We start from the raw sequence: 26,669 nt of genomic DNA on the forward strand, positions 1-26,669 counted from the left end.
CGCACACTTACCTGGACCCAACGCATGACCTAACACCACAGGGCTAACAATAGCAAAGCCACAATGACGTCAGTATGTCCATTTTGTGTTTTCAGGATTTTGACTTTCAGGGTTTTGCATTTTCGAGATTTTGCATTTTCAGTCATTAGTTTTCAGGATTTTGACTTTCAGGCTTATAGTGTTTCAGGATTCTAATAGGGAACCATATATATATATATATATATATATATATATATATATATATATATATATATACATATATATATATATATATATATATATATATATATATATATATATACATCACAGACTGATTAACACCTGTTTAACAACCAACTGTTATAATATTGGAAGTCAGTTAAAGTAATATATACATTTAATAATTACTAAAATGTCTATAAATCCTGAACAAAAGTATGGTTTCTAAAGTTGTTCTAGTAGTATTCTTCTGAAATTGGGTAATCCTTTGTATTTACTTTTTAAGCTCTGTAGGACTGTGACTTCATTTGAAAAATGCTTATTTTGAGAAACTTTGTGCAAAATGGAACTCTGAGGTCAAAGGAGTTATTTTCAGTCTAAAGCTTATCAAGTAAAGAAATTATTGCTTCTCTGCATTCCTAGATAGAATTTCATATCTATTGACTACTTAAGGGCTATCATGACTGGTCATTTATTTCCCATTAAGACCTATCTAAAGCATTTGACATGGTCCCATACAAACAACACATCTCTGTCCTCAATAACCTATCCTTCTCTCAATCAGTAACCAACTGGTTTCAGAGTTACCTGTCTGACCGCCAACAATTTGTTGTATGGCAGAATGACATATCTCCCCAACTACCTGTCTCCATAGGGGTTCCCCAAGGATCCATCCTTGGACCCCTACTCTTCTCTGTTTTCACTAATAATCTAGCCTCTGCCACCAAACATGGCACACTCATACAATACGCAGATGACTCAATCATCATTTGCTCAGCCCAGTCCCTACCCAAACTGCAAAAAGTCACACAGGAAGCCTTTTCCTCTGTTGAAACTTGGTTATCCGATGCCCAATTAATACTCAACCCAAACAAAACTAAACTACTCATCTTCCAACCCACCAAACATACTCAAAACAACTCTCACTTTAACATCACAGCAAAAGACAACACCACTATATACCCAACTGAACACACCAAATTGCTAGGAGTGGAAATAGACAATAAACTAAAATTTGACATTCACATATCCATGACCATACAAAAGTCCACAAAAAAACTTTGAGCGTTATACAGAAATAAGCAACTTCTCACCAAAGCAGCAAAGATTTCAATAGCAAATTCCCACCTTATCTCCACCCTACTTTATGCCTCTCCAATACATACCAACCTAAGGCAATGCAATTTAAACAAGCTAGAGACCTGCTACAACAAAATCGCCAAATTTGCCACAGGGGCATCCTACCATAGCCACCACTGTCTCTCACTTTCTGAACTGGGCTGGCTTGAACTCCCTCACCTCCTTCAATGGTATCAACTATCACTCGTCCACAAACTAGTAAACCATGCACTAAATGTCTCATCCCTCCAGAATCTACTCCAGCCCTATCGCACCACCAGACCACTAAGATCCAGCAACAAAAATCACTTGCAGATCACTAAAGCCAATAACTCTGCTGGTGAAGCACTTTTCTCTTGTGCCATAGCCAGATTATGGAACTCCCTCCCACCCACAATTACCTCCATACCATCATGCACCCACTTCAAAACTTTACTAAAAGCACACCTAAAAACATGCTGGCTATGCCCTTGCAACTTCCACTCTAATATCACCCACCCCATCCAACCACTACCTTTCATTCCACCCCACTAACTACCTTGATTATAGCAAGCTCAGATGCTCATAAGCCTAGTACTTATTATACAGCAGGAACTTCTTACTGTAACATTTGTTAATGTCTGTTATGTACTTTGCAGATAAAGATTAGTTCAATAAGTTTCTAACAATCATCTGCTAGTGACCAGTATCCTCATTAGGTATTTTTAGAGATATGTCATATTTTTTGAAAGCCAGTGAATGTCAGAAGATGCTAATTGAATTTTGAATTCCTCCTCATGGACATATACTGAAAGAAAGAACAGGTGGAAGCTCTAGCTAGCAGTTTCATGGATTTCAAAATGCCAATACACACTGGCTGTCTGATAAACATGCCTCTGTATAAAGCTCACATATAAAATGTAATTCTTTTATTGCTACTTTCCTAGCCAACATCACTTGCAACATAATGCATTATTAACTCCTTCTTGGTATTTATTCCACATCTGAAAAAAAAAGAAAATGGCTTATTATAACTGGCACTCATCCTTATATATCAGCATATCAATTTATTTTCTCATACAGAAACAGTCTCAGCTGTTTCCAAAACTAGATATGATTTTAAAATCAATAAATGACACAGACTGTCTGAGATACTAAAGAACATTTATAAGAATATGGCTGTGTTATTTGACTAGTTAGTTTGATACCAATATCAATTTCTTGAATTGGTACTTGTCAACAATAAAATCAATATTTATATGACAGTGCACAGTGTGTTATCAACTTGCCAATGTGAGTTGCAATTTGTAGGACTGGGGATTGGCATCATGGTTAATGTGCTTACTTCAAAGGCACAAGATACATGGTTTAATTCTTGCATTTAAAATGGAAATTGGCTAGGCTTAAAATGGACTGCAAGGGTAACTATGTTAACCACAGAAAAAAATCAGCAGATAACATTTCGGATACCACACAAAGCTGGCCAGTAGTTCAATACTGATGATCTTTTATTAAAATGCAAAATATTCCTCTAGCACATTGGCTGTAGAAAGCCTTTAACAGAGTACATACACACACAATAAAATTTTAAATTATATACTTTTGTGCTTCTTAAATTATTTCATTACACAATAAAACAATTATTCAATTACAGCTAACTTAATTTCATTATAGCAAAGTCTTCCAAGTGCATTCTTGACTCAGGCCCCTAGGGCTCATAGTGACAAACTTGAGAATCAGCATGGTTTCTTTTTTTCTTAATACATTTTTTATATATTGATCAGTCATAAATTCAATTGCTTCTACCTTATCTAATATTGTTGTTTGTAGCCCCTCTGGGTTCCTGTTATGAAATTCCTTAAAATGAACTGCTACCAGGCTAGTTATTTTGCATTTCTTGATATCTCTTATATGTTCTTTAAGTCTGCATGCAAATTGCCTTTTGCGTTCCCCCCACATAAAATTTTTTACAGGGACATTTTAAACCATAAAACATTTTCTCTGTATTGCAACTATATATATATACCTCTTGCTTGAAAATTTTTTCCATTAACATATGTAAACTTGTTTACTATGAATTTACATATACTGCATTTCCTACATGAAAATATACCAGTCATTTCTGGGGACAAAACTAGCCCCACAGTGGGCATACTAAACTTTCCATGGACTAAAACATCTCTTATGCTGCTACCTCTTCTGAAGGAGAAGCTAATGTTCTTATTTTGTAAAAAATCAATTTCTCTTTTTAATCTTGTCCAAAAATATTTTACTTGTTCTTTTACTACCTCAGAAAATACAGAATATGTTGATGTAAAATATATACATTCTTGTTCTTTACTATTTCTTTTCTTTCCCTGTTCACTGTCTATTTTCTGATTCCTGTTTAACACTTTCTCCAAACCCTTTTCCATTTCTGTTACCAGATATCCTCTGTTACAAAACTTATGAAAAGCTTCTTCCAGTTCCCTTTCTTTTTCTATCGGGTCATTACATAACCTTTTTACCCTGAGGAACTCTCCATATGGGATGGACTTCATGGTATGTGGGGGATGACAACTAGACCCGTGTAAAGCAAAATTTGTTTCTGAAAATTTCTTATGTATTTTGGTTTTTAACAAACAATCCTCCTTACCCTTTATATTGACATCTAAATAATGAACTTCATCTCCTATTTGTAGTCCATCAAAACTTACCCCAACTTTATTATCATGCAATTTATCAATGAATGCTCTGACTTCATTTTGTCCCCCTTTACATATAAAAATCAAATCATCGATAAATCTAAAATATTTGACTACGTCTTTTATAAAATTCACTAGTATAGATTTACTGATTTTCAAAATGTCCCATAAATATATTTGCATAAGTAGGGGCAAATGCTGCCCTCATAGCTGTACCTTGTTGCAGCCTAAACACACAGCCATTAAACTCAAATATATTGTTATTCAAACACATCAGAATTAAGTCTGCCACATACTGAATTACTGGAGCTTCCACCAGGAGGAATTTTGTAGCTGTAATTCCATCTTGATGCTTAATGTTGCTATATAAACTAACATCAGTTACAACAAAATATATTTGTTCTATCATATTTCCTTGATTTTATCAACGAAATCAAAGACATCCTTTATATAAGATGGCAATTTCTATACAATAGGTTACAAGAAATGGTCTAAAAAACATGCTATATTGTGTAAAAAAAAAATAACCACAAGCTGAAACTATAGGTCGACCAGCAGTGTTGACCATATCTTTGTGTATTTTTGGAACACAAAACAATTGAGCCATTGTTGCATTTTTTAATCCTACATTTCTGTTGTAATTCTAATGAAAAATGGTGAAGCCTCATTCTATTATTTATTAGTTCGTTATATTCTCTTTCTGCTTTTTTATATTCTTCTATGCTGATCCTTTTGTAAACCTGCTCATTATTCAAGTATTCATAGCACATGGATAAGTACTGCTTATAATGTAAAATAACCAGCTTACCACCTTTATCAGCTGGCTTAAATATTAACTCCTTGTTTTGACTCAAATCCCTTAAACTTTTCCACTGTTTTTTACTTAAATTATAATCCACATCTTTCTTGTCGAATAATAAATATTCCCTTTCTAAACTGTAATTAAGAAGTGTCCCAAAAATTGAATACTAGTATTTGTTTGTGGAGGCATGAAATCACTTTTAACTTGCAATGATTCGTTATTTAATCTATAATATGCATTCACTTCTTCTCCTCAACAACAAGAGTAAAAACTCACATTGCTACTATCAGATTCAACATTTTTTTCACTTTCCTGTAACATGTTATTACTTTCTTTAAAATAATTAATTAAATGCAATTTTTGATTAAAACAAAAAACATCACTCTTCAATTCATGTAATCTGGGAAACACTGTAGGCACAAATTTCAATCCTTTATTCAGAACATTCATTTCACAGTCTGTTAATGAAGGTCCTGATAAGTTAACTGCATAACCACTTTCAACAGAAACAGTCTTTTTACATTTAGTCCCATTTACCTCGATTAACAGTCCATTGAAAATTTTGGCCTTTATGATATTCTGTTCCATTCCAGCCCTGTTTGCTGTTCCCTTGGTTCTCATGAAAAGTTTTCATATAATGTCCATTAGCTGGACGAGGCAAAGCTGGATAATCCTCCTGGTCCATTTCCTCCTCTGTCATGGATGCTCCACTTTCTCCCAAGGTATAGGCACATCCGGTTCTATTCATTACCTTTCTTCCTTCCTCAAACTGCACCCTCTGTCATCTTGCTTTGGGACTGGTTAACACCTGAAAGGCCCATTTGTAGTCATAGTCACATAAAACTCTAAACAGCATGTTCTTCTTTCTTTCAATAACTTCTTTTTCATAATCCATTAACTGCTTGTTAATTTTTGCCAAAAATTGTTGCAGTTCATCACCCATGGTTATATTCCCAATGTCCTTGCAAACTTCTTTTGTGTCATCTCTCAATTTTTGTTTTTTAAGGTGTCCCTCTCCACCAAAATCTGGACCCATTCTAAGCTGCACTTATGTTCAGCTGTAACCCATCTATTGTAAAATACCTTGTCTTCCACCGAAGACAAATCAAAAGGGGAGGAGGGGTTTTTCATTGCTCTCAGTCCCCGAGGTGTTATTTCCAATTCAACATACCTTTGTAGACTTTGTATGTTAAGAAACACTGCAATTCCTTTAAAAAAAACTTTTCAGCTCGCACAAACACCTCCTGCACCTCTGGTACCGCTGACATCTCATTTTTACGGCCAATGCGAAAAAATGGATTTTGCTGTTTGGCTCTCCTTTTCTCTTCCCACTTGTTGAACACCATCGCTGTGGGTTCTGAAACACTGGCATTCTCTTCCCTGCCATGGTTACTTACAGCTGTACTGGAACCTCCTGCTCCTCCATTCATTGATGTGTGAAAGTTTTCAATGGATTTCTGTGTAAGATCCATTGAAGTTTCTCTGAAAACTCTTGGCAATGCCATATATGAATCACTGGCCATGGAACTATGTTAACCACAGAAAAGAAATCAGCAGATAACTTTTTGAATACCACACAAAGCTGGCCAGTAGTTCAAAACTGATGATCTTTTATTAAAATACACAATATTCCTCTAGCGCCATGGCTGTAGAAGGCCTTTTACAGAGTACATACAGACACAATAAAATTTGAATTTATAAACTTTTGTGCTTCTTAAATTATTCCATTACACAATAAAACAATTATTCAATTACAGCTAACTTAATTTCATTATAGCAAACTCTTCCAAGTGCATGCTTGATTCAGGCCCCTAGGGCTCATAGTGTCAAACATGAGAATAGTGCTCTATGTGGTTCAGTGAAAATTATACTGCAGCTTGGTTATGTACAAATTAGCATGTTACTTTGACATATTATACATGTTGGCTATGTACAAATATACAGGATGCATCACAAACTGATTAACACATTTTTAGCAACCAACTGTTATAATTATTTTGAAAGCCTGACACTAGAAGTCAGTTAGAGTAATATATCCATTTAATAATTACTAAAATGCTTAGAAATCTTGAACAAGAGTATTATTTATTCCTTTATGTATTGACATTTGTAAACCAGGTTTGTCCAACTGGGCTTGTGGCCCATTTTCAGTGGAGACCTGAGGAGAAAAGCTCCAGTAATACATATTAAAACAAGTACAATTTTAAACAATATTGATATAATAGCAGTTATAGTAAAACGATTCACATATGTTGGGGTACATGCATAAAGTTAAAGTTGCATTAAAAAGAAGCTAAGTAACAATTTTACATTGATATAGTTCAATAGGTCAACAATGAACATTTTTTGTTTGTATAAAATTGTGCAAATGCATAGTAGACACATTGGAGAGAGAGAGGTGTAATGAGGTACTAAGTATGGTCCTTTTGAGGGTACATGTTGCATACATATATGTATGTATGTATGTATGTTACATACATACATGATACATACATGAGTATGGTTTCTAAAGTTGTTCTAGTAGCATTCTTCTGAAATTGGGTATTCCTTTGTATTTACTTTTTAAGCTTTGTAGGGCTGTGATTTCAGTTGAAAATGCTTATTTTGAGAAACTTTGTGCAAAATGGAACTTTGAGGTCAAAGGAGTTATTTTCACTCTAAAGCTTATCAAGTAAATAAATTATTGCTTCTCTGCTTTCCTAGATAGAATTTCATATTTATTGTCTACTTAAAGGCTATCATGACTGGTCATTTATTTCCCATTAACTGAGCAAGACCCATTTGTTGCATAGCCATTATGCAGACAACCATGAAAGTATTTCTCTTTTAAAGGCCTAATCCTTGCTATAGTGACTACTTACTTTGTGGGCCTGTTACACTCTGCACTGAAGGAAGGTATGAACCTGAGCTTTTCCCATGAAGTATCTTATTCTGATATGATTTAGAAGAGACAACCCAACCACATGTCCTCTGCTCACATGTTGCATGCTTTACACCTGTCTTTGCAATAGGTTCCTTCATTGCAATGGGCTGGAACATCCCCCTCCTGTCAGCCATTTTGACTACAACCATATATAAATGTGCGCATACATTTTCCTAATTTAGTCTGGCATTCTAAACTATGGAAACACACTGTTGCTGATGAAACATTATTAGTTCAATAAGTTTCTAACAATCATCTGCTAGTGACCAGTATCCTCATTAGGTATTTTTAGAGATATGTCATATTTTTTGAAAGCCAGTGAATGTTAGTAGATGCTAGTTGAATTTTGAATTCCTCCTCATGGACTTATACTGAAAGAAAGAACGGGTGGAAGCTCTAGCTAGCAGTTTCATTGATTTCAAAATGCCGATACACACTGGCTGTCTAATAAATGTGCCTCCGTATAAAGCTCGCATATAAAATTTAATTATTTTATTGCTAACATCATTTGCAACATAATGCATTATTAACTCCTTCTTGGTATTTATTCCACATCTGAAAAAAAAAAAGAATATGGCTTATTATAACTGGCACTCATCCTTACATAACAGCATATCAATTTATTTTCTCATGCAGAAACAGTCTCAGCTGTTTTCAAAACTAGATATGATTTTAAAATCAATAAATAACACAGACTGTCTGAAAAAACTAAAGAACATTTATAAGAATATGGCTGTGTTATTTGAATAGTTAGCTTGATACCAATATCAATTTCTTGAATTGGTACTTGTCAACAATAAAATCAATATTTATCATGACAGTACACAATGTCTTAACAGCTTGCCAGTGTGAGTTGCAATTTGTAGGACTGGGGATTGGTATCATGGTTAATGCATTTACTTCAAAGGCACAAGATACATGGTTTAATTCTTGCATTTAAAATGGAAATTGGCTAGGCTTAAAATGGACTACAAGGGTAACTAATCTATAAACAGGAACAGATGTGCAAATATGCACTATGCTTTATAAATATGAATGTTTGTCCCGTCCCCCTTTAAATAACCACACCAATCACATAAAGCCATTTGACAACCTTTATTAAATTCTATTATACAATGAACTTATACACACAAAAACAACATTAGTTATCTTCTTCAGCAATGATGATCTCAGGGCAGTGTCACCACTCACCCTAGATAAATTTCCCTCAGGGCAGCATACCTGCTCACCCACATAAAGAGGCAGCATACCTACTCACCTCACCACCATACCAAACCATTAACCAATAACCACCTTCTTTAGAGGGGGAACAGAAGAGGACAATCCTGTAACTCTTCTCTACCACCAGCCTGGTCCCAGGCTGTTCCCCCTCCTAAACCCTAGCTGCAATCATATCCTCTAAAAAGAGCTTCAAATGCAAATTAAAAAGATCCAATCCTACGTCATTAAGGTGTACTCCATCCATTCGGTACCAAGACTCCTCTCCATCCCCAAATTCTCTATGGTCAATGGTATGCATCCCCAAAATTTTTAACTGCCTAGCCTGCCTTTGATTGACACACCTTCTGACCCTTCCAATTGCCCTATAACTATATGCAGCCCACCAACACAAATGGGGAACCAACTCTGACCACACAATTTCCATACCCGGGTACAGCACCTACTGTAATCTCATCAAATCCTGCAGAATAATGTCCACTAATTGTTTTTTGGAAAAAATGCCCAAGTCATTGTCCCCCAAATGAATTACTAGTATACAAGTACAACCCACTTTCAGTTTAGCCCTCTCAAATTCATGCGACAACCCATCCCACCTAAGACCTCTAACACCATGCCAAGTCACTGACCTCTCTAAATGTGATAAACCCAAATTTTCACCATCCCTAAATAAAGCACACTTCTCTGCCCAGTGGATATACGAATGCCCCAAGATGATAATGTGCTTCCCTAAAAGAAAAAAAGAGAAAATTAATAATCAGACCACAACTTATCTAATATATGACAACAATGCATTTGAAGACCACCTCCCCACTCTCTTAATCAATTCAATGGAACTACCCTCTCTAGCTAAATCTGAGGCCCTACCTATCCTGAACGAGTGAGCTGCAAACCTCTCTGACGGAAATCCCATGCAACGTAAAACCCTCCTTACCAAAGTTATGAATCTACTACTTGACACCACCTTCCCATCCATTTCACAAAAAATTAAGTGATCCACACTCCCCTTCCGCCTCTTCACAAATTCTTTAGCCCACATTACTGGACAAAGGCAAGGATTCCTGTCAGGTTTAAGCACCATCAAACATCCCCTACCCAGTTCATCTGTCTTACTCCTCCTTAATGCAATAGTAACCTCACCCTCCCCTATGATAACATCCTTCCAACATAACGATCCTAACAACTCCGAAATACGGAAAGGGCCAAAATTTAACCATATATATAATGAACCCCACATAAAGTAATCCAAAGACAACCCTTGTAACAAACCTAACCCTCTCAACAAACCTTTCACTATAACCCTCGTAAATGGCCATTGAATACTCCTACGTTCCACCTCCACTCTCCCACAACCCCTCAACATCTGCCCTAATGTCCAAGACTTAGTGAAATCCTGCAACCGCGCTACCTTAGTGAAAATGCTAATTGCAGCCAAATCCACCTTAACTGTCTGCAAAGCTTTGCCTAGGCTCCAAGCATGAGCTACATATTGCAATAGTAATTCCTCCGACCATACCCCTTCCTCTTCTGGCAGCTGCAAAATAAACTGATTAAAATCAGAAAGAGCACTACCATATGCCTTCCTTGTAGAAGGGGCCCAGGAATGCCATACCAACCACCTGGCTACATCGACCCAAGATTCCACACCTCCTCAGGCAGGGTTTCTGGCACCTCCTCCGCCCATGGAACCAACCCTCGAAACCTGCAAAACTGAAATTGGGACAAGCTATCAGCAATCTCATTCCTTATGCCAGGGACATGCACTCTTGTAAAGGAAACATTTATTAAGAGGCTCTGCAAAACCAATTTATGTAATGCCAACAATAACAAACCCAATTTAGCCGTCTTCTTTTGTAATACCCTCACTACGGCCATATTGTCATAGGTTCATAGATTAGGTTCATAGATTAGTACTAGGCTAACTACCCATGTGAGCCACTTTAAGCCTAGCCAATTATCCTTTGTGAGACTCAAACCCAGTGCCTTGTGTTTGTAAGACAAACACCTTAACCATTAGGCCACCCTCCCAACCTAGTCATAGTGAAAAACTACACGTTTGCCCCTCAAATGCTCCTTTCACACCACAGAAGCTGCCCATATAGGCATCAACTCTAGAAAGGCCACATCCTGCTTCTATACCTCCTTCCAATCCCATGGCCATTCAGCCACAAACCACTGACCCCTGAAATAGGCCTCCATACCAGCACCCCCAGCTGCATCCATAAACAACTGACGTTCCTCCTGCCCCACCCAGTCTGACTGCCATAAATATATCCCATTAAATTGTTGCAAAAACCCATTCCACAACACCAAGTCCTCCCGCACCACTTGGGTCACCCTAACCCAATGATGTTTGCTTTGATCCCCTTTCAACAAATATGCCACTGACCTACAAAAAGTTCACCCTGGGTGCACCACTCGACAGGCGAAATTCAAAAGCCCAAGCAACTCCATAACTGAATGAATCTGAATCTTATTCTTACCCAACACCAAACATATAGCCTACCAAAGCCTCTTTATTTTATTCTTGGGTAGGCAAAATAGTCCCCGCTCTGCATCAACTGTTAATCCCAGAAATTCTAATGCTCTTGCCAGACCCTCCATCTTATGCTGAGCCAATGGTACCCCTAACTTCTCACACATAATCATAAACTCCCGCAACCCATCCTGTGCTCCTACCCTTCCTTCGCTCACCAACAAAAAATCATCTAAATAATGCACTGGCTTTTGAGTTCCCACTCTCTGCTGCCAAATCCAATGCAATACTGTACTGAACTTCTCAAAAGTCGCATATGCCACTGAACAACCCATCGGCATAGCTTTATCGAAGTAGTACTTATCACCTACCCACATCCCCAGTAGTGGCCAATCCTCACTCCTATTAGGCAACAATCATAAAGCCGACTCAATGTCACCCTTAACCAACCATGGCTCCAGAAATTCCCTAATCACTTTCATTGCATCATCTAAGGAAGTGTAATGCACCCTAACCTCCCCTTCTGCAATACAATCATTTACTAAATTTCCTTCCAGATACGACAAGTGATGTATCAATCTGAATTCCCCCGACCGTTTCTTCGGCACAAATCCCAAAGGTGACACCCTGTAAGTACTGAAAGGCGGACTGTCAAAAGGACCCAATAACCGCCCTGCCCAACACACTTTCTCCACTAAAACTTCCAAGATGTCCTCTTTACCGTGAAGAGATCACAGATTCTTGCAACCTCCCCACCCCCGCCCACTGTGGACTTTATAGGAAACCCCCCTGAAATCCTTGTATTATCTCATTTTTGATGGCCAGACCTGGAAACTGATGGAGCATACCTTGGAGAATCTCCACCTTAATGGGGAATGGCACCCCTTCCTCTATTGCCTCTAAAGAACCCGAGTCCAAATCCCTGGGACCCATGAAAACTACCCTTCCCCCGGACCGGTTGAAAGTCTTGCAAGAAGCCTTGCCCACCAAATCCACCCTTATGACCCATAACATTAGAGTTCCAGGTGGACAGGTCTTGCCAACCACAGCCAACAGCTGAATGACTCCCTCCACATCTTGAACAAATGAGTACAAATTTGCACCCCACCCATGAACAGGAACCACTATTAAAAGACCAACACAAACCACTGCTTCCGCCCCACTCACCCTTCTGTTAAAGCCACCGTAACTATCCATCATCGTAGCCAATCATAAATCTGGATGATGCACCTCCCAATGGAGTGACTGGTCCACAGCCTTCCATTTGTGGAAACACTGATCATACCAAAGCCACGCATTACCTGGCCTTAACCATTGAGCCTCATGAATGGTAAGTAAATAGCCTAGAAGCGGCAGAGCCACAGACCCGTCCTTCTCCAGCTGCACTGCCATAAAATAAATAAAGCCAACCACCCAATTATCCCATGTCCTAGGGTGAAGCTTATCTACCCTCTGCCTTCCCAATGCCGCTAAAGCCACCATAAGGTCCTTGCTATTAGAAGACTCTGCTTCCACTAGCCATTGGACCCCTTCCACATCGATCAGCTCAAGCAAATCCACATACTCTCCTTTCCAAGTTTCTTCCTTAACCGAGCCCGGAATGTGAGGAGTCAGGAAAACCACTCCTGTCCCTTGTCCCAAAGACTGGGTAGCCAACCAGTCCCCCAGCCACAGCCCAAAGTCAGAGCCTACCTCTGAGCACAAGACCGAACTGTCTCTGTAACCAACAGGCCACCCCCTTCGCATCTTTAACCAGGTACCTGGCACTCTGTGCTAGTTGCCTCTGAGCCTCCTCTAGCCCTTGCACACCACCCCTAAGGTCCCCCACTGACAAGTCTTTGTCATCCCTCCCCCCACCACAGTCCTCAACCACTAGCTCCTCAGACAATATTGCCATAGTAAAAACATTACCTGCACCTTCGTCTTGAGACATACTGGGAACCGGTGTATCCACTGCTACCGCCTGCTGCGATGCCTGTTGTTTTTTCCCTCGAGCTGGGGTTCTCACTGCTGTGCACCGGCTCTTCCAGTCTGGGGTCTGTTCTAGTTCCTGTACCTCCTCGGATGTTGCTGCCTCCTGGAACAACTCCTCCCCTTCGGCCACAATAGCTTGCCATCGCTGTCTTAGTTCTGGTAATTTAGCCATCTGTAAAAGAAAAACACAATATTACAACTGTTCCACAAACTGAACTGCCCTACTCCCCCCAACCCCTAGTGTTGCTATGCCCTACCACACTCTGCCAACTCCCCTACTTACCTATACTCTGCAGCCGAAAACCACCCCTTGCATAACTTGTCTACTAATCGTACAGTGTAATCACTTAACTAATGCACTCATATCTTCCCCGTACCTTAAAATATGCCCGTGCCTGGCACACGCTTCACCCTTCAGCTACACACTCAATCAGCCACACCTCCTACAGCTTGCAACCCCTTCCTAACACTAGAATATCACCTGTCTATAAATATCCCTCCCCATATATATCTATATATAAAAAATAAATAAATATTACATAAATAAATAATCCTGCACATCTAACTTTATACCTGCACACCAATCACCCAATCCTAGCACCATTCAACCACAACCGAGCCTGTAACACTTACCTTTTCCTCCCAATCCAGACAATCCAGAGAGGTAACGGCCAAGGACAGCAGTGTGCATGCGCAAATCGGTGCCTGGACCCAACGGCTGAAAAAACAGCAGAAGCTACCCACGAAACCATCAGGGAGGATGGAAAGGATTTCCCACCACTACCACCACTGAAACAAGGATGCAGAGACACCACCATGGCCGCGGCGACCATCCCGAAGAATGGACAAAACCGGGGACTGGAGTAAGGACACAAAAAAAACCATGAACCCACCAGGGAGCATGAAAAGATCATCCGCCACTACCCCCAATGTTGATGAGACCAGATTGTGGCGATGGACCCCCCACAGCCTACCAAGACCACCAGGAGGACACTTTCTTAACAAAACCTGAGAAATGACACCGGGGACCGAAGAAAGGACACATTAACCCACGAACCCATCAGGAAGCAAGAGAAGATGATCCGCCACTACCCCCAATGCTAATGGGACCAGATTACGATGATGGACCCCCCACAGCCTACCACAACCACTGGGAGAACACATTTCCTTTTTTTTCTTTTGATGAATTACCTAGCCCAGCCACATGGATCCTAACTGACCGCATGGCCCCAAATGGGAAGGAGGTAATGACAGACCCGGCATACCCACACAGATGTTACTCGACCACTTGGCCCATCTGGGAAAAAGCCCGATGGCCCCGACAAATACTCTGGAGACATGCTGATGACTGGGAGCAACCTCAGAGGCACTGGACAACCACAAAAACCCCAGCCACCGCTACTGGCCCTACCACCCAACCGGAGTCACCACCGGAACACCAGGAGGCCCTCAACTGTGAACAAATGCTCCAGGACACCAGGAAACACCCATCACAACCCCAGGCCTACTGGACCACTGGAGAATCACACGAGCACCCAGGTAAGCCGAGCACCACTCACACTGACACTACACCCCAACCATTCACCCACACACTCTGCTCTTAGTATTCTTTCACCCTTCCCTACCAGTAAGTCCTGTTCCCCAGCCTATATTCCCAGACTCCATCCCCACATTAAATTAGGCACTATAGAGAAACACCAAGAGAGAGAGGAGGGAACCAACCCAGTTAACTTAACCCCTTCTCTCCCCACCATCCAAGGCCTACCTGCATCCACAATACCTACAGGTCGTCTGGACGTAAGCTAGTTGTTACTGCACCACCAACTCACGCCAAATGTGCCTGCTTCCTTTAATCCCTAACACTTAATCCTGTCAGAAGTCCCTTCTTCCCCTACCTCACTTCCTTTCACATCTACCTCTCTCTTTAACCCTTTCACCACCACAATCCTACTATCCTATCCAACTACAACTCCTCACTTTAATTATGGCTTCTATAACCTCCCCACATCCCTTTACCCTTATTTGTGGGACTGGAACAACTTAGTTTGTCCCAAACTATATTTAACATTTATGCCATGGAGTTCAAAAAGTATATATGTGAAGTTTGCATTTTTCTGTTTTTTTTATTAGCTGGCAAAAAATTATTTTATTTACCTTTGCTGTTGTGATCCTAGTTATTGCAGAAAAGGTCCATGACAAAATAGCCCAGCTTGTTACTCAGTTATCAAATTACTAAATGCATTATAAATAAAGAAATAATGAAAATGAACAATTGCCAGAAGCACTTGCATAAATGCAGGATGGCAAGTCAATATATACAGAACATTCATACAGTACTACACACTGGAGTGTCACACTACCATACTACATAGCAGTTGTATACCTCACAGAAAGGAAACAATGGATAACACACATAATATCTCTTCCTTCCGATCTCCCAAATGTGGTACATGCTCACATCTCCAACCATATACATTACTGCAGTATTGTATAAATGTGACCCCTGTTTACAAGGATTCATTTTCTACAACTTTTGCAGAACTGATTCAACCTGCATACCAACTAAATTATCCAGATGTCATTATTAGTATTAGGCCATTCCTGTGTGGCCTAATCGTCTATAAAAATTCTGATCCCTTCCAATTTCCAGCCTTATAGGCTAGGCAGAGAACACCACACAGCAGTCTATAGAAGGCATCAGGTATCAACTTCCTGCTTCATTTTTAATTTATAACATTTTCCTTTTATAATACAGTTCCGATATGGTAACCGCATTTTCATTTTTCCTGTTACCTTTTCAAGATTCCGTCAACATTTCTACGTGTAACCATTTATTTTTTTCTGTATGAAAGTATGCATGTTTTCATACTACAATAATTTTTTACACACTGCAGTTCAGCACAGACTGGCTGATAAATAAATCTTCTTCATATTTAGGTGATCTTTAAATGTGACAAGTAATACTCCCTTCCATTCTTGTCCTTGCATTATCTCATTCATCATATTTAGGATAGTCTTTCTTCTATCTATAGTTTCTTTGATTTTTTCAAACCTTCTTTAAATTTCTAGGTGGTCACAGAAGACAGTGATTTATAACCCTATAACACATTTGTTGGAAACATTATAGTAACACGCAATTATTTTGTGTTATGACTTCATCTACTTTGTATGCATGGCCCCTTAAATTGTTCATATTTAGCCCTGCTATACTACGTAATTCGTTACATTTCTTACTTTACATCCTTACCTTCTTGCAAATTGCCTGCAAGAGGAACAATTTCCATTCTGTGAATATGAATCAGATGGTTTCAGGAACAACTTTTGTCTGTTTTTGTCAATGGACAAAAACTATTACATGTCCTCATGTTCATTTTGTTTCCAGGTTTTACATATTAAACATCTTCCTGTGGTAGAACTGTGGCACCTAATTCTACTATTTTAATTTAAGATGTTGTTAAATAACATTTATATTCTGAATATTTATTCATGTCAAAGCTCCATATTACTATACTTACTGATATAACTTCAAATCTTCTTTCAACTTCTGAAATGAACCTGATACCTTACAGGCATCTCGTTTCATATTTTTCTATTATTAAACTATTCCAAAATAGGAAGCTTTCCTATCAACATTTTAAAATGATTTACAATCACTGATACTACATGTGTGCAGTCGTATAAACAGGATAACTCTTTTTTACTTCTACGTTTTTCCCCATTCTTATCATTCCCCATCTAAAATTGTATTCTGTTTATTTTTATTGTCAACTTCTTTGGGTTCATCCTTATTCTCTCTGGCATTTCATAACTGATGGTAGTTTTATATCTCAATTACTTTTCAATCAATGTTTTTGCCAAACCTTTTGGCTCAACAAATTTATTTTAATCCATTGTGAAATTCCCTTTTCCATCTTCATAAAGTAATGTAGAACTAATGACTAGTTAGACCTTATTGCATAGTGCCAGTCTGCCTAATGCGATCAACCTCAGAATGACAGAGATTGCTACACTTAGTGTAGCTGGGTACAGAGTTCTGTTTATTGTGACTAGTTATACACCCACACACACACACACACACACACACACACACACACACACACACACACACACACACACTTCTCATGGTTTTTGGTCATGATGAAACTAAATTACCATGGCTAAATTAAGAATAGTATTCATACATCTGACCATAGAAAAGTAAATCACCTCTAAAGGAGAAATCTTCATATTTTTAATTTTCAGAATTGCTATACACTCCCACGCACCAGTCCATATCCCTGCAGTGTCCACACTTTCTGATAATTGACAGTGTACTAACAATTCTTTCTTTAACTTTTCAATGGCCATAGATTCTGATGGCATTGATATTGGGCATCAACCCCCTTTTTCCCATTTTCCACATGGAGTTGCAGTGCCAAAAAAAGTTCTCCATTGCTGATGTAATTGTAAATGTGTAGTTTCATGTCTCAGTTTTACTACTGAAACTGCAAATAAAATTGTTTAATACTAACATTTCAAATGAGACATCATAAGTACTTAAAATTAATGACATGAATAAAAATATTTTTCATTGTTTTATTGTTTCATAGTTTTGTTGTAGGCTGTTGACACTGAAGAATCTTTAGAAGCCTTGTCATGCATTCCCATATTTTTTTTATTCCTTGTGATTTAAATATGAATAACCCACACCAGTAGCAGTAGCTCAGTATGTTAAATGCCTTACATACAGTACATTTTTCCACACACTGTCCTGGATTCATATCCAGTGTTGTATTGCATTTCAGTTACATTATTGTGCAGACAGCAATTAATGAATGACTAATGCACCCATTATCCACACAAAGCATTGCAAATGAAATGCTGGAAGTTACAAGCCTGCAGGTAGGGGCACACTTCACATATCTGTACAGCATTACTATATGTCGCCTAGAACTCTGTTATTGACAAAGTTGCCTAACATATGTACTTTAAACCCATGGAGTAATTGAAGTGTGGCTGGCTCTGCCTCTACAACAAGGCTGACAAAGCTGACACAGATACACCTACAGCTTGTTGTCCTCTAAAGTGTTCGCACTCTCCACCTACGTTTATTACCTGTGGTACACACAGTTCTATGCAAAGGCTTCTGCTAAAGGTTTCTGCTACATATCTACCCTTTGTGACAATGTAGTCTCCTCACACCAGTAATGTCCATCTCAATAGCAAAGAAAGGGGTGCTGTTCTACATGAAGGCCTTATATACTGCACAGTGGTTGCATATCATTGGCTGTTTTGGCTTCAATTAGCATATCAGAGTCACAGATTGGTTTAGAAGCAATTTCCTGCTAATGAGAAGCATGTTAAAATACAAGCAGCTGGCTATGGGCAAATATTCTTTATGAGACTTTCTAAAAAGAGAGCACACCTTTGTGAAACATTACTAGTGGCACATTTCAAGAAAGGAGTTCTGAACTCCACCAGGTTTGTAACTGTTTTTAGTGTATAACAGGATGCAGATGGTAGGATAAAGGTATGTGGACTAGGGGACGTACAATATATCAGGGTTGCATTGACTTTTGTCACTGTGGCACACTGGTGTTGTTGGACTGTCCCTATATAGTGGTTGTAATAGCACACAGCTATTTGTCTGATACAGGTCTTATGACATATTATTGGGTGGCTGGTCTTAGGGGACACACCACAGTGTACTGGAGTGTTGTGTGTATGATGATACAGCAGAATCTGTCATGGCACACAGGGAACTACCTCAGTAATGATACTATCTCGGTTGTAGCTACACACAAAGTATGTTGTCAGATTGTGGGGTTTGACATGTGTAAGAAAACAGTGAATAGTGCCGGCCATTTTGTTCATGCTGTATCGGTACATAGTGGATATCCATGTATTTGATCCTGTAATGTGTTTCCTTTTTGGTGTGTTTCAAGACTAATGTATCAAAAACAGCATGACCCCTTCTCAGATGCTGAGAATGAAGTAACACTTCAAGGAATATGGCAGCATCATCACATCCTCCTATCCAGGGCAAGGGATAGCAGAGAACAGCAGGCTGCATTGTAGGCAGACCTTGTCCAGGATGTGAATGAGAGGCCACCAGGAAAGGACATATGAGCAGGTTCGACACCATACTACAGACATGGTGAATGCCATCACCAGTGGAGGGCCTGCAATGGAACAACCACTCAGCCACTAAGGAATTCCTGGTGAACCTAAGGACACATGATAGCTCCCAGGCATCCATCACACAATATATCATGGAGGTGGGTGCCACAGTGTCCACAGCAGAGGACCATGCAGGTAAGCTTAATCACCATCGTAATACTGTAGCAGTCATTCTGTCAGGCTGTACATACCTTTACGTGGGTGTCAGGTCTATATGTTGGGGGAGTTAGTTCAATTGTGATGTCAAGTTGTAGCTTTCTTGTTTGTTTTCACCATGATTTTGAGTTGTCTAAATGTAGTATTATTATATTATCTCCCTAGAGAGTTTGTTTCATAGTTGTTAAATCAAAGGATAAATTGTTAATAAATATGAAGAAATGAGATCCTAATGTTGAGCCTTGGGGTACTCCTACAGTTTGTACTGGCTGTATGTGATGGTGAACTTCCTATTAGTTAGATATACTGAAAACCACTGCAGGGCATTGTCTCCTATGCCAAAGATGACTAAGGTTTCAAGAATCACAGTGTAATTGACTGACTCAGATGCATGTTCCAGATCTGTGACTACAGTACCTGCTTGTTCTTTATCTATGTTCTTGTACATGAAGTTGGTCACAATGAATAATGCAGTTTGTCCAATATATTATTCACAAAAACTATACTGCCTATCTGAAAGTAGATTGTATTTTGTTATATGTTCTTTCAATTGGTAATACAAGAGATTTTCTATGACTATTGCTAGAGAGCACAGTACAGAGATAGGTCTCTAGTCAGATGTTGAATTAGGGTTCGTCGGTTTTGGAATGATACTATAAGTACGATATTATGCCTGTGGTGAGTATACGGTTGATAATCCGCTTTAGTATTAGGGTTCATCGGTTTATGGAATGGTACTATAAGTAGGATATTATGCCTATGGTGAGTATACTGCTGATAATCCAAAGTAGGCACCCAAGCAACCGCTACTCCAAAACAAAACACGTGCAACACATAGCTCACAAAGCCAGTGTGCCGAACAGTCACAGCCCTTAAGGCTAAACAACACACCTGATACACTTGTAATTGGTGACTCTATCATCAGGCACACTGACGTCCCGCTCACCAGGCTGAACAAGGAGAAGGTCACGGTGAGCTGCCTATCGGACGCTAGGATCCGCCACATAACACAAGCACTCAGGTCACTCCAAGGCAAGTACAAATATGACTCAGTCATTGTCCATGCTGGTGTGAATGACCTGAGACGTACCTCCCTGGACTACATGAAAAGAGACATAGAGGAGCTCTCTGAGCATGTATCCCAGGCCGGTATGACCCTGACCTTGAGTAGCATCTTACCCTCACCAAGAATGATGCCACAGTATGAAGACAAGATTATCAATTTCAACAATTGGCTTAAGTATTGGTGTCATTCAAAGGGGATCCAATGCCTGTCAGCCTGGGATGACATGTTCGACAAGCCACGATGATTCGCTAGGGACGGCTTGCACCTGTCACCCCTGGGCTTTCGGATATTGGCAAAGGCTCTTGCTACCCCCATAGTGCCTTTTTTAGGCAAGGCTCAAAAGATAAACCCACCTCCATAGGTATCACAAGGGATAAGAAACTAAGAGTAATGCTACTCAACGCCAGAAGTCTAAACCTCAAGATGCATGCACTCGGAACTCTCCTTAGCATGGAGAACATCGATATCTGGGCAGTAACAGAAACCTGATTCAAGGCTCTCGAGAGCACCCCAGCACTACCAGGTTATACCTCATACCATGCTTTTTGGCCCCAAAACTTGGACCGAACCACAAAAGGAGGGGGAGTATCAATATTCGTCAAAGATACCCACACCTCCAGGTTGGTGGCACAGCACAAAGCTTAAGAGACTATCCATGTGCAACTAACAGTGGGTAAAACTGCCTTCCAGTTTATAGCCTGCTACAGACCACCCTCCCAAACCCAGGAACCCCACTCGGCCTTCCTAAGAACACTGGAAAATATGAAGGTCTCTCCAAACACCATTATATTGGGTGACTTCAACTACCCAACCATAGACTGGGAGCATTACTCTAGCTCCAACACCCTAGCCCAAAGGTTCCTAGAATTTATAAACTCAAATGCTATGGAACAACTTGTTACCACTCCCACAAGAGGGGAAAACATACTGGACCTGATCATCACCAACATGGGGACTCTATGCTCCAGACCAGAAGTGTATCCCTCACTGGTAAGATCAGACCATAAACTAATCTCACTGGATATTCACATCCCAATCCCACCCCATGCCCAGAAAACCACAGTGAAAAACTTCTCTAAAGCAAATTTCACACTCCTCAAAACCGAGGTGGAATCCTTCAAAGCCCCCGGGCCTGTGGATAATACGGCCCAGACCACAAAATCCTTTAAAAACGCATTCTATGAACACCTTCAGGAATGCATGGATCATGCAATCCCAAATAAAACCAAGACCCAATCCTCCAAAGGCAGACGTCCTGTCTGGTGGACCCCAGCCATAAACAAACTATACAATAGAAGGAGGAAGCTACTACATGACAGAACAAAATCCCAAAAAGGGAAGGCATCTCTGATCAGTATTAGCAAAAAACTACGGGCACTCATAAAATCGTCTAAGGCCAGCTTCGAGAGAAAAATTGCACAGGACACTAAGGATAATCACAAGGCTTTCTTTAGTTATGTTAGGAACCTGGGTGGGAATTCCCAGATATGCTCAGAATTAGTCCAAAATGACAAAAAATACACCAAACCCACAGACATTGCCAACATCCTAGCTGACAGGTTCAGCGCAAACTTCTCCCTCCCCACCAAAAGGGCTAATATCTAACCCAGCAGAGTGCTACCCCCCTGACATCTCAGATGCTCAGGTAAGAGCTGCCCTCTCCAAAGCAAGAAACACAGCATCAATGGGACCAGATGGTGTCCCGGGCTGCATCCTACATGAACTCCAAGAAGAGCTAAACCCAAACCTAAAACTACTGTTCAATCTCAGCCTTACTACAGGATATGTATCCAAAGAGTGGCGTACAGCAACAGTGGTCCCTCTCCACAAAGGTGGTGCCTCAACGGATCCTGGAAACTATCACCCCATAAGTTTCACTAGCTTGGTCTGCAAAGCTATGGAAAGGATCATCATGGACCTTATAAATAAAGATATTGGGGACCTACAGACACTGGATCCTACCCAGTTCGGCTTTGTTAAAGGCAGATCCTGCCTCTTAAACCTGGTCGATTTCTTTGAAACAGTCACCAAGGCCGTTGACAAGGGGAAGGTGGTCCACACAGCCTACCTGGACCTCGCAAAAGCCTTCGATACAATACCCCACTTGGGCATTATAGATAAGCTCACCAGCTTAAATATAAACCCCTATGTCACTAGATGGGTTGCAAACTGGCTCAAGGACAGAACCCACATGGTTAGAATAGCTGGAGCCATGTCAGACTCCAAACCAGTTACAAGTGGCGTCCCACAAGGCTCAGTCTTGGGACCTCTCTTGTTCGGTATATATTTCTCGGAGGTACAGGCCAGCATGGAAGGACTGTGGCTGACCAAGTTCGCAGATGACTGCAAACTGGGTGCCATAATAGACTTTCCAGCCGACACAAGCATCCTCCAAAAGGGCCTCATAGAAACAGACAACTTTTGCCAGAGCCATGGCCTCAAGCTAAACGCCAAAAAGTGTATAGTCATCCCCTTTGGCAAAAACGAAGTGCCCACAAATTACCACATAGGTGGTAATCCATTAAGTACAGAAGAAGTAATTAGGGACCTGGGGACCCAAGTTGATAGCAATCTCTCATTTGACAACCACGTGGCCAAAGTGGTTAGAAAAACATTTTATATAGCCCACCTAATCATGAAGGGATTCACATCTAGATCAGGGGGTCATGCCTCTTTACTCATCCCTCATCAGGCCCATAATTGAGTACAATGCCCCTTTTGGGATGTACCTTACCAGACACCTGCAGCAACTGGAAAGACCCCAAAAGTACCTCACCAAGAGGATCAAGGGGCTCAAACAGATGCCGTATGCTGCCCGGTTAAAGAAACTCCAGCTCTACTCAGTGGCATACCACCTGCTCAGAGGCGATCTGTGCTTGACGTATAAAGTCATGTCCAACCCGGAATTAATGGACATGCTGCACCTCAGAAAATCCAAATCCCATCGAGCTACGTGCTCGAGGGACTTAAACCTCAGCACTGAAATAAATAGGACATGCTGGAGGGACAGATTCATAACCCAGAGGCTCCCTTCACTCTGGAATAAAATCCCAGTCCGGGTAAGGCAGAGTCCCTCATTGACTCTCTTCAAGAGGAATCTTGATGAGTGGATGGCAGATCGTAGGTTTACCCCGGGTATCACTTCTGTGTCACTGTTAGACAGAGGCACAGTATACTAACCTCGAAAAAGGGCATAGCAAAATTAATTTAAAATGGGTGGCGAAAGCCATACACACTCTGGCTAGGCTTATAAATGCCCTAGGGCAGATAGCCTAGTATGAACCTATGAACCTATGAACCTAATCCACTTTAGTATTAGGGTTCATCGGTTCACAGAATGGCACTATAAGTAGGATATTATGCCTGTGGTGAGCATACGTTTGATAATCCGCTTTAGTTTTACGGTTCATTGGTTTATAGAATGGTACTATAAGTAGGATATTATGCCTATGGTGAGTATACTATTGATAATCCACTTTAGTATTAGGGTTCATCGGTTTATGGAATGTTACTATAAGTAAGATATTATGTGTATGGTGAGTATACAGTTGATGATCTGCTTTAGTAGTTTGCAGGCATACCTCAGTGACATTTTGAATAATTTAGGATGTAATGCTGAGTGCTTTTAATTTTTTTAAAAACATATCTAGAAGAGTCTGTTTAAAATGTGATGGAGGGAGTACACAAAATAAAAAATATATGGTGTTTTACATGTTTTTTGCTGTTTGGGATTACATACCCTGGGATTCATGAAGCTCAACACAAGGACGGCATTAACCTTGCATCGACCATGTGGCGTAGAGATGGAGCAGCAGCACCACATGCATATTAATGAAGGCATGCTGCCATAACGGCCATGTGCATAGGAAACGTGTACAAGTTCAGGGGGTGTGTCCAGGCGCTGAATGGAGGATGAACATGTCGGCTGCATACGCGAAAACTAAAATGCTGACTAGTACAGCCTGCCTCTGATAGAAATCACTCCTGTCAGTGTCCATGGATAGTGAAATGTATGCAAAGCATACAAGACATCATTGTGAACACCACAATAAGAAGTAAACACAAAGGCATGTAGCTGAATATTGAGTCCCCATCCATTGAACAAATGATATTTAAAACCCTGTGCCCGTATTCCATTGTAGTGTCACTAGTTATACCAAGTGGAAGCAAAACGCATTGTGTTAACGCGCTGCCAATTGCCAAGCCTAGCCCAATGGTTTGGGTTACTACCTGTCCTACATTGTAATGGACAGTCCCCCTCTAGGCAGGTGTGTCCATACCAAAACCATAATAAATGTGAAATGTCCTGCAATAGTAGGACATAATTATGTCCCATATGTTATGTAATAGTCCCATACAATACATATGTCCATATATAAAATACCTATATGTTACAAGAAACAGAATAAGGAAGTAAACGAAACAGAATAAGCAACTACACTGCTACAACAATAAAACCTTATATGTAGGCATAAAACTAAAGTATTATCCTTTGTAATGACCATGGGTATGTGTTGGCATGCAAACTCAGATGTGTGCCCCGAAAATGTCCCATTCAGGTCATATGAAAAGGTGGCAACCCTACCAATGGTCAGAGCATTTGCCCAATATCTGCCCATTCACGTTCCAAGTTGTCCTTGTCAGGACGGCCCATAGATTAACGGGTATTACCCGGGTCTACCTACCATGTTATGAAAGATACGTATTTGCGTGTACCTATGTGCATGAAGTACAGCATGTGGATAATCAGAAATGCTAGTGTAGACCTCACAACCATACTGGTCCCAGAGATATGTAGTGTGCACAATGTGTTCTGTTGACTGTGCAATGGGCCATCAACTAAAGAAGGGATGAATGGTGTCTGTGGAATATGGGGGTGGGGGGTGATGGGTAATGTAATAATTCACCAAGGGGAGTCTGGGTTGGATGCACAATAGGTGAATTGGAGGTCTACGATGGAGCAGTGGGTGAATCAGGAAGATAAACAAAGAAAAAATAAACACATCCACAATACAATTTCACAAACATGTGAACATTAAAATGTGCAATACACATGTACTGAAACATTACCGGCACATACCCACATAATGGTCTGGCCTGAACTGAGCCATCCAACCCCAACACACCTGGATGCATAATTGAATACCCATCATCCCCTTCACAGTGCACCTCTCCCTCATGAACGTCCACCAAAACCAGCCATACTTGGACTGTTAGATAGACGTGGCCATATCTGCACATAGTGACCCCCTACCCATATCTAGTAGGCAGTCTCACCCTAGGCAGTCTCAGGATTGCAAACTATGTATCCGTTGCATGTATAACCCTACGTTACAGCCGTAAAGAAAAGAAGGTCATCGGTCCCCACAATTTTTGGGTATCCCTCATGGGATATGTATCTGTTCTAAACATTAGACTTGGTGTCACGACACGATGTCCAGTCCTGTATACATCTGGACACAAGTTGTATGAGCAGTAGTTGTCCACAAGACTGCTCAGCCTCCAGCCGGTCCTGCAGAACCTACGACCCGGGATTAAACACCTGACTATGATGCACATCTCCCCACATGCATTATCGGGAATATATACCTTACACATTCGCATAGCGGCAGTCAGATATAGGGTGCTTAAGGCACTTTAAAGCAGATGTAAGTAGGGTTACCACCTGCCCCACTTTGCGAGGGACAGTCCCTTTTTGGGCAGTTGTGTCCAGACCAAATATAATACAATGGCAAATGTCCTGTGACTGTAGGAAATATATCCCATATTTCATGTAACAGTTGCATAAAACAGTTATTTCTGTATGTAAAATACTTAGTTACAAGAAACAGATAAAGCAACTAAACTGCTACAAGAATAAGCTTTCATTTAGGCACATAAGTAAAGTTCTAACCTTTGTACTGACTGTGGGTATG

This window comes from Protopterus annectens, chromosome 17.part0 (assembly GCF_019279795.1).
Source record: "Protopterus annectens isolate FY-2018-M chromosome 17.part0, PAN1.0, whole genome shotgun sequence".
NCBI lineage: Eukaryota > Metazoa > Chordata > Ceratodontiformes > Protopteridae > Protopterus > Protopterus annectens.